Consider the following 16,355-nt stretch of genomic DNA (forward strand, 5'->3'; position numbering starts at 1 on the left):
CTCAGGCATGGACCTCCGAGGTTGAACACCTGGAGGCTGAATTTGCACAGCCAGAGAGCAGGGCTATTACAGGGGCCCAGCGCGGGGCTGCAAGGATTAGGGATGCCTAGAGGGAGCAATATGAGGCTGAAAACCAGCAGTGATATCTGGTGCCCTGCACGGGAGTGAAGTGCAGTAGTTCCAATCTTTAGGAATCAGTGTTTGCTAAGCAGACTTTCAGTGCCTATTTATTTCCTAGACTAAGGAGTCTTTTACTTTATGCAATAATAAAGAATGTTTTCAAAGCCAAGAAATCCATTTATTGAAAAGAAAAAAAAAATATTGAAAAGAAACAAGGGGGTGGAGTGGGGAACAGTACAATCATAGATTCGCGTATGTCCTGTCTGGTGTGTTGTGCAGTGAGTGCTGCACTTCAGGATAGCTATACTGCATGGTGATGGGGGTTGAGTGCAGAGGGTAAGGGTCGTGGTTTTCAGGGCTGGGTGGTGAAGATACTGGTGTTGGAGGCAGCTGGTGGTGTGAAGAACACGGAAGTTGAGGAAAGTGGGTTGGAGGTGACAGTGGGGCACAACGGAAAGAGTTTTGGGAAAAGGGCTGTAGGAGGGGTGGCATTTGTGCTTGCGGTACTGCTCCTTCTGCGTGGCTATGAGCTCCTGGATAGCGTCTGCTTGGCGCTCTAGGATGCTTATGAGCCAATCCGTGCTTTGCTGCCAGTGCTCCGTGCTTTGCCACCGGTAGGGTGACCAGATGACAGAAGTGAAAAATCAGGACGCGGGGGGGGGGGGGGGGGGGGCGGAGCGAAAAAAACAACAAGCCCCATCCCCGTGCACGCCTGGACACCCCCCCCCCCCCCCCAGCACCAGAGGGTGCGCTCAGGCCACGTCCCCCAGCCCCCTCCCTCAGCCCGCTCTCGGCCAACTGCCACTCATCCCCTCCCGCTCCGCTCGGAACGTACCAACGCTGCAGATGGGGCTGGGGAGCCGATGGCCAAACACACACCTCCCCTCACACCCCGCACTGGGGCTGGACCGGCACATGTGGGAGAACCCACCCGACGGGACACTGGGCTACTGGCCCTTTAAAGGGATGGAGAAGCCTCTGGTTCACGGCCGGATTGCGGTTCCCACAAGTGCGGCCCCATGGCCCTGTGAGCACTGCCTCCACCCCGGCCTCCCCATGGGTCTCCCGTCCCTGCAGCATCATCACCCCATCCCGCACGGGATACCCAGAGCAGCATCGGACCCCCCCCTCCCCGTCCTCCCTCCCAGAGCCTGCCTGGCACAGTCCCCCCCCCCCCCCGCCCCGCAGTGCTAGCCTCAGGATCCAGCGCCCCGCACACATTCTTTATTATTGCCTTACTGCTGCACTCTGGGTCAGTGCAGCGCTTGCACTCGGTGAAGCACTGGTCCGGGTGCTTGGCGGCCAAGCAGAGGGGCCACTGTGAGGGCAGGAGCAGGGCAACTAGGGCGAGGATCAGGAGGGAGAAGCGGGGCCGTGCTGCAGCCGTGTTCGCAGGGCTGGCAGCGGAGGGAGGAGAGAGCGTCCCTCTGGCTCCTGTCCGCGTAGCTCGCGCACGGGTCAGGTTGAAGGAGGCAGGGGCGGGGGGGGCTCGCTGCTGGTGCCTACAAGCCCCGTCCCTGCCTCTGTGCGTTCCTGGGGAGTGGGGCTGCAGCACTTTGCAGGCGCCTGCCAGCTGGCAGGAACTCAGCTGCACTACCCCAGAGCCTGGAAGAAGAGGTGAGCAGTGCCGGTTTGCCGCGGTCCCCCCGATATCGGGACAAAGTGCGTCCCAACCGATGTAAGGTCGGGACGCAGGACAAGTCCCCTAAAATCGGGACTGTCCCGATAAAATCGGGACGTCTGGTCACCCTAGCCGCCGGTGCGCTGCGTTTTCCTGGTGGATCCTGCTTTCTCTCTCCCTCCAGTTCTGTGCTTTCTCATTCTCTTTAATAGATTGCCGCATCACTTCTTGCAGCATGTCTTCTTTGCTTTTTCACGGTCTCTTCCTGAGTCTTTGCAGTCTCTGAGCAAGCGATAAGAGGGACGGCTGAGGTCTCAAGGTTGATGCAGTTGTATAGGCAAAATGCAACATTTAACAGAGGCAGCATTGTTTATACCAGACAGAGTAATGATTCCCCCCGCACTTAAGGAGTAGAAAACACACAGGGTCTACACAATAGCATAATTTTCCCATCCAAAACAGAGCACACATATCCCATGGGAGCCTCAAAATGGTGAGTAAGGGGGACTGGTTGTTTCAGGACTGCACTGTCCTCTGGGTTTCTGTGCCTTGGGGAGAGCCAACAGCTTCAGGGGGCACCTACACTGAACACTGTCCCAACATTTTCCACAGGAGTTCGTCCTGGACGATATCTCGCTTCTGAGGGTGACCTGGGAAACAAGGGAGGGTCTTCTACTGCAATGCGGCTTCCGCCCTGGCCCATATACAGCTTGCCTGTGTGCAGCAATGGTCCCCCCGCACCTCGTGGTACAGTGGCGCGGACACGTTAGCCTGGCTGGGACAAGGACCACGGTGGCTCTCCAGATAAACCTGCGCAAGCGCATTGCACACGTTCTGGATGAGACATTTGAGGAGATTACCGAGACCGATTCCCGCGATGTGATAAACCACATCAATGCACTATTCCGCATCTAGGCATGCATGCCTAACCCTCCTCTCTCAAAGAGCCCGCACAGAAAAAATTCCTTCACGAAAAAAAAAACGCTTGCCGGGAACCTGCTCTTCTGTTTGTCCTCCACCAAGTACCGGCTGCTGTGACTGGCTACCTTCCTCCTGGCTTGAGAAGAGCTCCTGGCTGCATGGCTCCAGGGACTCCAGGGTGTCTCCATCCGCCCCGCACTGCAGGGAATCCCGGTCATGGCCCCTTTCCATCATGTCCTTTGATACCTTCCCGAAGGTATCGTAATTCCTACGGCTGGAGCGCAGCTGGGACTGTACAGCTTCCTCCCCCCAAACACTGATGAGGTCCAGAAACTCGCCATTGCTCCATGCTGGGGTTCGCTTGGCGCGTGGAGGCATGGTCCCCTGGAAAGATTCGCTGATAGCACTCCACATCATCCCGGGCTGAGCAAACAGGAAGGGGATTTTTAAAATTCCCGGGGAATGTAAAGGGTGGGTCACATGGCTGGTTACCTGAGGCCAGGGCAGTAGAGTTTGAACTGATGACCAGAGTGGCTAGAACAGGCATTGTGGGATACTGCCGAATACTTCTGGAGGCCAGTCACAGCGCATTGGGCGGCTACACTGGCACCGCAGCGCTGCAGCGGCAGCGCAATACTGGCTATTCCTCTCGGGGAGGTGGAGTACATGCAGCGCTGCAACCACGGAGATACAGTGCTGCAAATGCCTTGCCAGTGTGGATGGGGAATGAGTTACAGCTCTGGGGACGGCTTTACAGCGCTGCAACTCGCAAGTGTATCCAAGGCCAATGAATGTGTCTTCTGATTTGTTGTTCACCCTTCATATGAGAAGGTGAAGTCTCCCTTGATATATCTAATAATGATCATTGTAGTGGGAAGAAAAATGTAATTATCATATATTTTGTGGAAACATCATTAATGGAGTGAGATCTCTAATCTCAAAGGGAAAGCAAACTCAGAGGATGTTTTCAGACCACTCTAGTACTGTGGAAAAAACACCCCATCGGTTGAAGCAGGAGAATTTTAAAGGCCCAGTGCATCATTCCTTGTACACCTCATCCACTAGAGCAGGTCTGCACAACATGCTCACTGTGCAGCTCGCGGGGGGTGAGTAGGTGGGCTCACTGTGTGACCCGCGGGGCGTGAGTAGGCAAGCGGCGGGTGAGGGAGGGGGCTGAGCACTAGCGTAGCTAGGGGGGTTCAGGGGAAGCAGCCGCTTCCCCTCAGTACATTTTTCAAAAGCGGCACCTGCCAGGCCGCCCCTGGCTTCCTGCAGGCAAGTGGGGGGGCAGCATGGTCGGACTCCGGAGGAGCCATTGTGGGGGGGAGCGACGGCAGTGACCAGAGGAGCGAAGGGACCGGCTCCTCGGCCATCATGCCCCACGCTCAGTGCAGCCCCAACATCGCCGCTGCGGCCGCCTCCTGCGGCAGCTCAGGGCTCGGCGGCCGAGCGCTCCGCAGCTGGCGGGCAGATCCCCTGTCCCCGGCAGCTTCCTGCTTCTGGGCTGAGGAAAGCAGGAAGCTTCCGGGGAGAGGGGATCTGCCCGCCAGCTGCAGAGCGCTCGGCCACCGAGCCCTGAGCCGCTGCAGGAGGCGGCCGCGCTGAGTGTGGGGCGTGATGGCTGAGGAGCCCAGCCGCTTTGCTCCTCTGGCCGTGCCCGCCTCCCCCCCAAATGGCTCCTCCGGAGTCCGGCCGGGCTGCCCCCCCACCCCCTTTGCCTGCCAGAGCCCAGCGGCGGCCCAGCAGGCTCCGCTTTTGAAAAAATTGCCGGGCTGCCCGGGCAAGGAAACCAGGAAGCTGCCAGGGAGAGGGGATCTGCCCACCAGCTGCTGCGCTCCCTCCAGCCCCCGGGAGAAGCGAGCAGCGCCCGCCCGCCCTCCCCTCCCCCGCCCCCCCGAGCCCCTCTGAGGGGGAGGGCGCAGCATGTCCACAGTGTGGCCGGAGGGGCCAAGGGGGGGGTGCAGAGCGGCTGGAGGAGGAGCCAAGGAGGGGCGTGGCCAGAGGAGGAGCCAAGGGGGCACCTTTTTTATGGTTGCTCCCCCTGCACTGAGAAGCTATGCCACTGGGGCTGAGGAGGCAAGCGAGTGGGCAGTGGCGGGGGGTGAGTAGGCGAGCTGGAGGAGAGGGGCTGAGGAGGCGAGTGGCGAGTCGGTAGCTGACCTGTTCTACTGATCTGGTCTGGCTCCCATCCCCTTTCCAAGGGTTGCAGCTGTCTGGAGGTGCCTGCCTTCCAGGCTTTCCTCATTCACACCTCATTCATTCAACAGGGCAATTGATTACAAAGTGGGGGGAAGATCTTATTCTACTTCTAGCAAAAAGACATTTTTCTTTTACCTTAATTATACTACCTTAGGGCCAGCTATAACATATTACCAAGGTTCAATACTGCTGTTTCAGCAGGGCGGCACTGGGGAAGGAGGGTTTTTTTCCACGGGGTGGGCAGCGCTGGGGGGGGTTCCTGGGGGAGCTGGGCAGCACTGGGGGGGGTGTTGTGTTTCGAGGGGGTTGGGGGGGGTTCAGTGGCACTATGGGGGGGGTTCGGCCCTCAGCTGTTTTCTTTGGAGTAATATGGCCCTCGCCACTTTACGAGTTGTGCAGGCCTCCGCTAGAGGAATGATGAGGGTTTATTAATGGCCAGAAGTTAGAACATTTACATCCAGCCTGAGAGTTTTCAAAGCTGCCTAAGAGATCTGAGGCCCAAATCCCATTACATTTTAATGAGAATTGGACGTCCTATTCCTTGAGATAGCTTTGAACATCCAACTCCATCCTGTCTCCCACTTCCTCCTCACGGGACAGAGGGATGCACCAGCTGCTGCCTGAAATGAGCTCAAGTCTCCATCCACATGGCCACCTTACAACCCTGTGAAGTACCCTAAAGGGACTCAGGTGGCATGCCCAAATGAAGATCTATTAGGAAACCAGAGACATGGGAGCTGAGAGAGGTCTACGGCTGCCGTGAGCTGTATCACATCACTCCCAGGGGCAGGAAAGTAGTGCTCGGTTCAGGGTATGGACTGAGGACAGAGTTTTATCTGTGTCTCTTGCCTTCCTTGCAATCTTGAAGACTGGTAGGTGGACAGCGAGGCCAGTATCCTCAGGCCAGGATGGAGACGGATGAGGGCAGAAAAAGAAAGGATCCTGCTGGATCAAATGTGAAGAGAGGACAGAACCCTGAGATGCAAGAGGAATTTTCCATAAACAGGTCCAAAGGGCAAGGTGCAGGCAGTGAGGCAGACCACAAAAACGAAACATGACAAAGGTGCACAGGGTCTTAGAGCTAGGCAAGAACCCTGACCTGGCAGAAAAGCGAGAGCACAAGACGGGGAGCTGAGCCCAAAGAGGCCTGGCTCCCATTGAAAACTAGCAGCCCAGAGAGTAACACCAGCAAAATGTAGGTAGGGAATGCATGGCACACAGTCCAGATCGATGGTTTGAGCCAGTTAACTGGGCCCCACCAGTGAGGACAATGCCAGGGCCAATCAGCAAGGAACTGCCACCATAAATTATCTCCAGCTTGGGTCATCACCAGCAGATGGGAGCTGAGCAGGGTGTTTGTTAGACCCCTGAGTGTGTCTCTTCATCTTGATCACTGCTGCGTTTCTTAACTGGACACAGATTTCATCCCCTGCTGGTCACTATTGTGATAGCCTCTTGCTACAGAAGAAGTACAAGTGTCATTTGCTGGAACTCATTCTACAAAAAGTGTTTGACCACATCTGCATGTTGAGATTCTCATTCCCAAAATGCTCCTATCTCTCCCAAATGCACAGGAGATAGTCTGAAGGGTCCTCAGGCTTGAGTCCCGTTGATCATTCCATGGTCTCCTCTTATGAGGATAGCCTACTGTCTTAAATGGACTTGTTAACAATCTCTTTGACTGGGCCTCTATTAGGGTTACCATATTCAAACATTTTAAAAAGAGGATACTTCACAGGGTCCCAGTCCCGCCCCTGGCCCCGCCCCAACTCCGCCCCTTCCCCGCCCCCAGCCCTGCCCCCGGCCCCGCCCCAACCCCATCCCTTCCCCGCCCCCATTCCAACCCCTTCCCCAAAGTCCCTGCCCCAACTCTGCCCCCTCCTCCGAGCACCCCGTATTCCCCCTCCTCCCTCCCGCTCTGATCTTGGTTGGGGATTGCTAAGTGTTTCCCTGCTCCCCACTCGCCCTGCAGCCCCTGCAGCCCCCCACCCCTGCAGCCTCTGCACCCCCCACCTGCCCTGCCCCTGCACCCCCCTGCCCCTGCAGCCTCTATGCCCCTGCCTGCCCTGCTCTGCCTCGCCCTGCAGCCTCTGCACCCCCCTGCAGCCTCTGTGCCCCCTGCTCCCCACTCGCCCTGCAGCCTCTGCACCCCCCCGCCTGCCCTGCTCCCCCGCTCACCCGGCAGCCTCTGCCTGGCGGGGGCTTCGGATGCTCAGCGGCGACCGGGGCACCGCGGGTCCCTGCAGCCCCAGCACATGCCGCACTCCCTGCCCCGCGCCGCAGCCTCCTTCCTGCCACACGGGGTGATGGGGCCGCAGGAAGGGTCCCCCAGTGGCTGGGGAGTCCCCACCCGTGAGGGAAGCCCGAGCCGCTGGCTGGGCCCAGCCTCCCCATGGTCCTGCGGGCTCGGCTGGGGCGCGCGGTCCGCCCGGCCTCCGGGGGCAGCAGCGGCCCCTTCGCGGCCTTCTGCGGCTGCGCCCCTCTTCCCCTGCCCAAGCTCACTACAATGTAGCCGGGCGGCTGGCCTGCGCTGCGGACCCGATGGGTTGTGCTGGGGACGGGCGGACCCTGGCTTATGCTGCCTCCCTATTTCCCCGGACATGTCCGGCTTTTTGGCAATTCCCCCCGGACGGGGATTTGAGTACCAAAAAGCCGGACATGTCCGGGGAAATCCGGACGTTTGGTAACCCTACCTCTATTCTTCCACAGTGTCACACAGGATTTCTCAAAGCTGGGCCTGAAAAATTTCAGGAGACGTTTTGATCAGGAAATTAGAGAAGGGACTTTTATCACTGGGGCCCTTATATCCAGCTGGGTTTGAAGTGTCTTTGCATGGTTGGAAAATGAAATGTGGACATTAAACTTTGGTGCTTAAGATGTTTCTCAGATCTTTGATTTCCCTCTCAGTATTTCCTCCACACACACACTCTCAGCTCCTCCTCCCCACCTTTAGCTGCACAGAGCACCTTCCAATAAAGCAGAACACTCAGAAAAAGCTTTGTGCATGACCAAGTATTCATGGTTGGAGGGAGGGTAAGGCTGCTGTGAAGAAGTTTGTACTGAGTCCCACCTCTCAATCCTAAATATCCTGGCACTGCGTAGATGAGGGTCTTATATTGACCACATTAAATCTGGCTGAGATTTTCAAAGGAGCCCAAGGCAGTTAGGCACCCATATCCAACTGGGATTTGGGTGTGTAATTACCTTAGGCTCCTTTGGAAATCCCAGCCTTCCTGTTTGCCATTCAAGGTTATCCTGCTGGCTATCACTTGAACTCAAGAGAACTTGCTCTACAAGGTGTAGAAAAGAGCAAACTTGAGGCTATCTAAAACCATACAGAAGAGGAGAGTGGTTTGTGCAGAGGCACAATTTACACATGTACACATGTGTGTACACACATCAATTAATGTAAATATTGTGGTATAGTCTGTGTAACCACTGTATTTGTGCATCACAGTGTATTGTCCAATTTCCCCAAAGTTGGCATTTCTATCAGTAAGTTTTCTTTCAGATGACAGCTGTTCTATTTCGTCCTGAATTAAACTGGTGTTTTGGGGCATGAATAAGACCATCCACTTATCTCTGATTACAGACCCCTTTTGGAGATTGTTGTTCCTTATCCAATTCTAAATTTTTAAATAAGTACAGTTTGGTTCCAAAACTTTTTAATGAGGTCTCACTTCAACCCATCACCATTATGGATAATTTTGTGTCTTGACTTGTTTTTTGCCAAATGTAATTTCATTTAGAGAAACTGCCTAATGGGTCTCGTGGGCGGGAAAGGGGAATATTTCACATCATGATGAAGTACCTTTCTGAGCGATGACTGTCCAGTATGATGATCCATTACAATCCACTGCCTTTTGCTAATATTCATCCTCTGTTGTCTCGTAATGGTTATTTCATGGAATAGCTGTCCTTTACTCATTCCTGACAGTACTGTCATCTACCGGACACCTCAAAGAATAAATCTCTTTTCCATTAGGAATCCTGGACCGATATCTAGTGGCCAATATAGGCTGTAACTGACCCTTTTTCTCCCCCCACTCCGCCTCCACCCCCACTTTTTGCCACTTAGTGGTCATTGCGAAGTATAACACCCCTTTCCTTGTGCTCTCCAATAAAACATTACAGGCCATATACTATTCTGGTGTAAACTGCCATAGCTCGGATGGAGACAGTGGGCCAGATTCCCTGCTGGTGTACTTCGATGTTGCCCCATTGAAATAAACAGAACTATTCAAGTTTGCCAGAACTGAGAATCTTGCTCTATAGCTGACCCTTTCTTATCCTGCAGTTTCTGCAGCCATCTAGAGAGGTCTTTCTATAATATATCAGCCGCTTTCCCACCCCAGAGATACTGCTGACATCTGACCTCCGTTATGTATATCACTCATCCAGTACAGTATCCATGCTAAGTTCTCATCAGTAATCCTATGCAGCAGCAGTTAGACAGTATAGCTCTCCCCTTCCTTCCTTCCTTCCCAGGCTAAGGGCACATTTGCTTCCTGGATCTGCCACTTATTTGCTGGGTGGCCTGTGGAAAGTCACATTGCTTCGCTGTTCATCTGTTTCCATTCTCACCTTTCATCCGGTTTATGTATTTAGAATGTAAGGCCATCAAGTCAGGGATCGTCTCGTACAGTGTTGAAGCCATGCGAGCACAATAAGGCTGTGATCTTGGATAGGACATGAAAGCACAGCTGTCAGACATAAATACTACTACTATTAATTGTCCCTTTTGGCCTATTAATCTCTCAAACTAATAGGAAAGAAGTGGAAGGGATATGTCTGGTGTTTGCCATTCTGAAGCTAGTGGGACTGGGATCACAAACAGCGCCCGCAAATAGTGAAACCCTAATTTTTCATTTCGCAGCTATGTTGACAACTTGAGGTGCAAGAAATTTGGGTCTCTGCACAAGTTTATATCTATTTGAAGACTCCATGATAGGAATATTTTTCTTGTGTGCCCCTAAACCTGTACATCACCTGGCCACTGCTGACAACCACCGAAGTTGTGACTGTCTCTGTTTTTAATGGCACAAGGCAAGATTTATGGGCAAAAACTCCATGGAAATTCAGGCCTTTGTGTAAACTAGTTTTATTTTTGCATTAATTTGCTCTTAAGGTGTTGCACTCTGACACAGAGAAACTTTGACATACAATGGGTGTAATGCACTGGGATTTTGTTCTTCAACTCCAGTTATACCCACATTATCCCCTGCTGAGGCGAGGTTGTTGGGGGCCCCAGAGGGCAGTGGGTCCAACCCTCCATTGAGATGAATGGTGCAGCTCCCCCCCGAGAGCTATAATCTCAGGCTCTCTGTTGCTGTCTCAGTTGCACTTGGGAGACCTTTTCAAGCTTTTCTTCATAAACAAGAAACCTAGAAGCTTGATTTTAAATGGAAGCTGAGATTCTGCTGTAACCACTTGAATCCAGGCCCTTTTGTGCTTGTGTCTTAATTCAAATTTAGGTTAATCCCCCAGCAGAGAAGTAGCTTTCAGATTGCAGTCTGAGGTAATGGTCAGAAATGATGAGTGAGCCTTTCCCTGCCTTCCCAGAGAGCCAAGGGAGCTGGTGGGTGGATAATCCGCACATTTAGTCCTGAACTCTCAGACCAGGATGGAGAGGCAGAGCAAAGGAAGAGAGGGGAGCAGCCAGAGAGGTCCAGCAAACGGAGGGTGAGAGGCAAAGGGAGGGCAAAAATTAAGGGCTATATTTCCAATACAGCTCAGCATGGGGGGTGATGAACGCTGTCAAAAATCTGACTGTAAGTGCCACCCAGAAGTTGCTGGCTGATGGGCATTTTTGAAAATCTGGCTCTTTTCATTGCCTAAATGGAGCTGAGCTTTCTGGAAATTTCTGTCCTCAATTGTGGGTGCCAAGCTGTTGGAAACCTGGCCCACAGGGTGGGATTTTCAAAAGCACTTAAGTGATTTAGGAGCATAATTCTCATTGCTGGCGTCATTGGGGCTTGGTCTTCTCAACAATTTAGTGGCTTTTGGAAAATCCCACTCTATTTAACCAGCTCAGTGCTGAAACCTCCCAGCCCAGGAGCTGTATCATGGAACACAATGGAGTACAGAGCGCTTTCTCTGTGGGTACCCTCATGGGCTCTAGCTAAGGTGGGGGCACTGAGGAAAGGCCCCGGGGTGAATTACAGATCAGACTGAGGCGGGGAGGGATAGCTCAGTGGTTTGAGCATTGGCTTGCTAAACCCGGGGTTGTGAGTTTAATCCTTGAGGGGGCCACTTAGGGATCTGGGGCAAAAATCAGTACATGGTTCTGCTAGTCAATGACCTTCCAGTTCTAGGACATCTCCATTAATTAGTTTATTTTATTTATTTAGCAGATGGAGAAGGAAGCAGACTCTGGGCAGAGTGAGTCTCCAGTAATTAAGGTTCCCATCATGTACCTAGAGTCTGTGTGGATATAAAGACTTTTAATATGTTGAGCAGTGTAACCTCGCTATCACCAGGGTTAAGGTCTGTGCTCTTTTAGCCTCTTCACATCATGCTTCTTTCTCAGGCTAATGAGAGTGACTGCCCTGTCATTAAGGTGCATGTCAGGAGCTTCTCTCTCTTTTATGGGATAGATTGAGGCCTTTTGGTACCTTGACTCTGGGACCTGTCTGTAATTCAGGGTAAGGTCTCTGCCCTTTGGTCTCATGGCATTAGGCCCCTTTAGTTGGCTAATCTGAATGGACCATCCTGTAATTCAGGGGCACGTGGAATCCCACTCATTTAGAGACATCTTAGTACTGATGGTACTGCAATGTCCCTGTAATTTGGATTCAGGTCTTTGCCCTTTTGGCATTATGGCCTGTTGGCAGACTAGCCAGTTAGTCTAGGCCAAATCTGGACCTCTTGGCTTTAGAATAGGATTTCTTTTGTAGTTTGCTCTGCCAGAAAAGGCTATCCTAAGGCTCTCTCTGTTTCCAGCACCTCCCAGGACAAATGGACAAGAAGAAGGAAGCATCTAAGAAACAGAGAGCTCCTCAGAGAAAACAAGCCACCGAAGATGGAGGAGAAGGAAAGGAACTCTGGGAAGAGTGAGCACCCTGTAATTAGGGCTTGGGTCATGTAGCTGTAGGAATAGTGGGGCTTTTAATACCTAAACCAGGGTTAAGGTCTCAGCTCATTTTGCCTCTTGGCATTATGTTCCTTCAGCTGGCTAGTGAGAGTGACGTCCCTGAAATTAGGGTGCAAGTCACGTTCCTGTCACTTCTGGAGGATAGTGAGCTCCTTGGAACCCTGAGCAGCCTGATCGCCCTGTAATCCAGGGTAAGGTCTCTGCCCCCATGCCCTTTTGGCATTATGCCCTCTTGGCAGTCTAGTCAGTGTGTCAACCCTGTCATTAGGGTGCATGTCACGAGCCTCTCTCTCTTTTATGGGATAGATTGAGGCTTTTGGTACCCTGAGCTCTGGAACCTCCCTGTAATTCAGGGCAAAGTCTCTGCCTTTTGTTTCACTGCATTGGGCCCCTGTAGCCAGCTAATGTAAATGGACCACCCTGTAATTCAGGGGCAGGTGGAATCCCTCTGGTTTAGAAGGGATTTAGAGCTCTCTTAGTGCCATTGGTACTGCGACCTCCCTGTAATTTGTGTTCAGGTCTTTGCCCTTTTGGCATTATGGCCCGTTGGCAGTCTGGCCACTGTGACCACCCTGTAACTAGGGTGTAGATCAAATCTTGTCTGGTGATGAGGGCGTGGGGCCAGTTTGGTACCATGACCAGCCTGACCACCCTGTAACTAGGGTTCAGGTCTCCACCTTTTTTCTTTCAAATGGTGATTATTCCCTTAAACAGATAAGATGAGTGACTGCTCTGTCATTAAGGTTCAGGTCACGGCCCCATTTTCCTACAGGAAAATTAGGACCACCTTTGCTGTGATGGACCTCCCTTCCTCTAGGGTTTAAGTCTTTTCCTTTTTGCTGCTTTGGGTTTTTAGGCTACTCTGTTTGAGTCCTCCTTTTCATTTGGGACCAGGACTCATCCCTCTTTCCCTGTTGGAGGGGAACAGAATTGGTCCCACTTAAGACAGCGGGTTAAATGTCCTGTCATGACAAATTCTTTTTCTGTTCTGGGAAGTCTTCCTTTGATGGGATGTATGTGTTTTTCAGAGAATGTGATGAGTGGGCATGAAAGGTGATTTTTAAGTTTCCTTTTTAAATCACTGCAGCATTTTTTCGTTACTCTTCCCAGAATCGGAAAAAGAATGATCTACACAGATATATTTATCTTTATGCGAGGGTTGAGATCTTGTCCCTTTTTTCCTAGGGAAGGAATAGGCCTTTTTTAACACCTTAAGCAGCAAGACCAGCCTCTGTGCTGTTGAGGAGGATGAAAGTCTCAGGGAAGGAGAACTCCAAATTGGAGCAGAGGGAAAGGATCCCATAATTGGGATCATAAGCGCTGACTCCGTGGGTGCTCCGGGGCTGGAGCACCCACGGAAAAAAATTGGTGGGTGCTCAGCACCCACCGGCAGCTCCCCATAGCCCCACCCCGCCCCCCTGCTCCAGCTCACCTCCACCTACACCTCCTCCGCAAGCGCGCCGCCGCGTCCTGCTTCTCCCCTCTTCCTCCCAGCACTTGCGCCGTGACACAGCTGATTCGCAGGGCAGGGAGGGAGGGCGGATGAGGGGGAACACAGTGCACTGGGGGAAGAGGCGGGGCCAGGGCAGGGATTTGGGGAAGGGATCCAATAGGGGAAGGGAGGGGGCAGAGTTAGGGCAGGGAATTTGGGGATGGAGTTGGAATGGGTGTGGGGTCAGGGGCAGAGATGGGGTGGAGTCAGGACCGGGCCAGGGGAGAGGGGGCGCGGGCACCCACTGGCATCGAGAAAGTTGGCACCTATGATTGAGATCCTCCTTTCAGATGACACCACAGTATCCTCTCACACTAAGGACACCCCTCCGGGGGAGAGGACCCCAGTTAGAAGGAAGAGACAGGTAATAGTAATGTGGGATTTGATTATTAGAAATATAGATAGTTGGGTTTGCGATGATCAGGAGAACCTCATGATGAGTTGCCTTCTGGGTGCAAAGGTTGCGGATGTCTTGAGAGATCTAGACATGCATATTTGCAGTGCGGGGAAGGAACTGGCGGTCATGATACACGTAAGTACCAATGACACAGGAAAAGGTAGGAGAGGTGTCCCGGAGGCCAAATTTAGGCTTCTAGGAAAGAGGTTAAAGTCCAGGACCTCCATGGTAGCATTCTCTGAAGTTGTCTGCTTCTTCGAGGTCTGAATCAGCTAATGGCTCCAGTGGCCGAGGCCAGTCCTCTGCTCCCTTAGCACCCTCTGCCACTTCCCAGCTCAGGAGGAATCTGTTCCCTCCGGTGGTTGCCTCCCTACTGAGCTTTCTGAGCCAACTTTTATACTTCCTGCTCCTCTCTCCCACCCACTTCCTGGGGGAGGGGCAACTAGGCCCTGGTTCTGCCCATCAGGGCTCAGTACAGGTCTCCTCCCACTCCGAGTCCCCAGGAGCCACCCTGGCTCACTACACACACACACCCTTAAGTCCAGCTCCCGATCTTCGGGGCTGGGCTCTTGGCTTTCCCCTAGGCAGGACAGAAAGTCCGCATTAGCATTCTGTTTCCCCTTGCGGTGTCGGATAGTGAAGGCACACTGCTGCAAGGTGAGGTACCATTTCATCAGCTGAGAGTTGTGGTTTTCATGGTGCCCAACCACCTTAGGGGATCATGATCGGTTATCAGAAAGAAGGGTTTTCCAAAAAGGTAGTATCTGAGGGCATCAATCACCCATTTGATGGCAAGGGCCTCCTTTTCTATAACCCCATAGTGGCGTTCTCTGGGGAAGAGCTTCTGACTAATGTGGAGAATAGAGGCCGAAGGGCCTCCGGACAAATTGATACAGCCCCGTCGAGGCGGCCAATGCCCTCTTCTCTCTGGAAGGTGGGTCCAGGGGGATCTGCCAATACCCTTTTGTGAGATTAAGTATGATGATATAATTGGCGGTTCCAAGACGGTCGAGGAGCTTATCAATCCAGGGCTTCGTATAGACACACATTTTCACAGCAAATCAGGTCCCCCTAGGGAAAAAACCTCCTCAAAGGAAATGTGGCCCCAGAAGTGTTAGAGAAGAGAATTCCTGCCAGCTGAGTGTTTTTCCTGGATGAGCCTCTAGCTAGGCAAACAAAGAGGTGGAAAGGGTTGTGCTGGGATAAATGAAACCAGAGGAGGATTGTTCCTCTTGAGTTTTCTTTGTGTTTCTCTTGTGATCCTGACGACTGAATCTGGAGCATAATATCATAGAATCATAGAATCATAGAATATCAAGGTTGGAAGGGACCTCAGGAGGTCATCTAGTCCAACCTCCTGCTCAAAGCAGGACCAATTCCCAACTAAATCATCCCAGCCAGGGCTTTGTCAAGCTGGGCCTTAAAAACCTCCAAGGAAGGAGATTCCACCACCTCCCTAGGTAACACATTCCAGTGGCACCTTAGAGACTAACAAATTTATTAGAGCATAAGCTTTCGTGGACTACAGCCCACTTCTTCGGATGCAGTCCACGAAAGCTTATGCTCTAATAAATTTGTTAGTCTCTAAGGTGCCACAAGAACTCCTGTTCTTCTTTTTGCGGATACAGACTAACACGGCTGTTACTCTGAAACATTCCAGTGCTTCACCACCCTCCTAGTGAAATAGTGTATCCTAATATCCAACCTAGACCTCCCCCAATGCAACTTGAGACCATTACTCCTTATTCTGTCATCCTTCACCACTGAGAACAGCCGAGCTCCATCCTCTTTGGAACCCCCCTTCAGGTAGTTGAAAGCAGCTATCAAATCCCCCATCATTCTTCTTGTTCTTCAGACCCCTAATCATTTTTGTCAGCCTCCGCTGGACTCTTTCCAATTTTTCCACATCCTTCTTGTAGTGTGGGGCCCAAAACTGGACACAGTACTCCAGATGAGGCCTCACCAATGTCAAATAAAGGGGAACGATCAAGTCCCTTGATCTGCTGGCAATGTCCCTACTTATACAGCCCAAAATGCCGTTAGCCTTCTTGGCAACAAGAGCACACTGTTGACTCACATCCAGCTTCTCGTCCACTGTGACCCCTAGGTCCTTTTCTGCAGAACTTCTACCTAGCCATTCAGTCCCTAGTCTGTAGCGATGCATGGAATTCTTCCATCCTAAGTGCAGGACTCTGCACTTGTCCTTGTTGAACCTCAGCAGATTTCTTTTGGCCCAATCCTCTAATTTGTCTAGGTCCCTCTGTATCCTATCCCTACCCTCCAGTGAATCTACCACCCTTCCCAGTTTAGTGTCATCTGCAAACTTGCTGAGGGTGCAGTCCATGCCATCTTCTAGATCATTACTGAAGATATTGAACAAAACCGGCCCCAGGACCAACCCTTGGGGCACTCCGCTTGATACCGACTGCAAACTAGACATGGAGCCATTGATCACTACCTGTTGAGCCCAATGATTTAGACAGCTTTTTATGCACCTTATAGTCCATTCATC

General features: G+C 52.3%; 1 pseudogene; it reads left to right on the top strand.

Moving 5' to 3' along the window:
- Positions 1–16,355, top strand: part of LOC135974560 (olfactory receptor 6N1-like) — a 157,651-nt pseudogene that overhangs the window by 76,441 nt on the left and 64,855 nt on the right.

Source organism: Chrysemys picta, chromosome 12 (genome assembly GCF_011386835.1).
Source record: "Chrysemys picta bellii isolate R12L10 chromosome 12, ASM1138683v2, whole genome shotgun sequence".
In the NCBI taxonomy this organism is placed as follows: domain Eukaryota; kingdom Metazoa; phylum Chordata; order Testudines; family Emydidae; genus Chrysemys; species Chrysemys picta.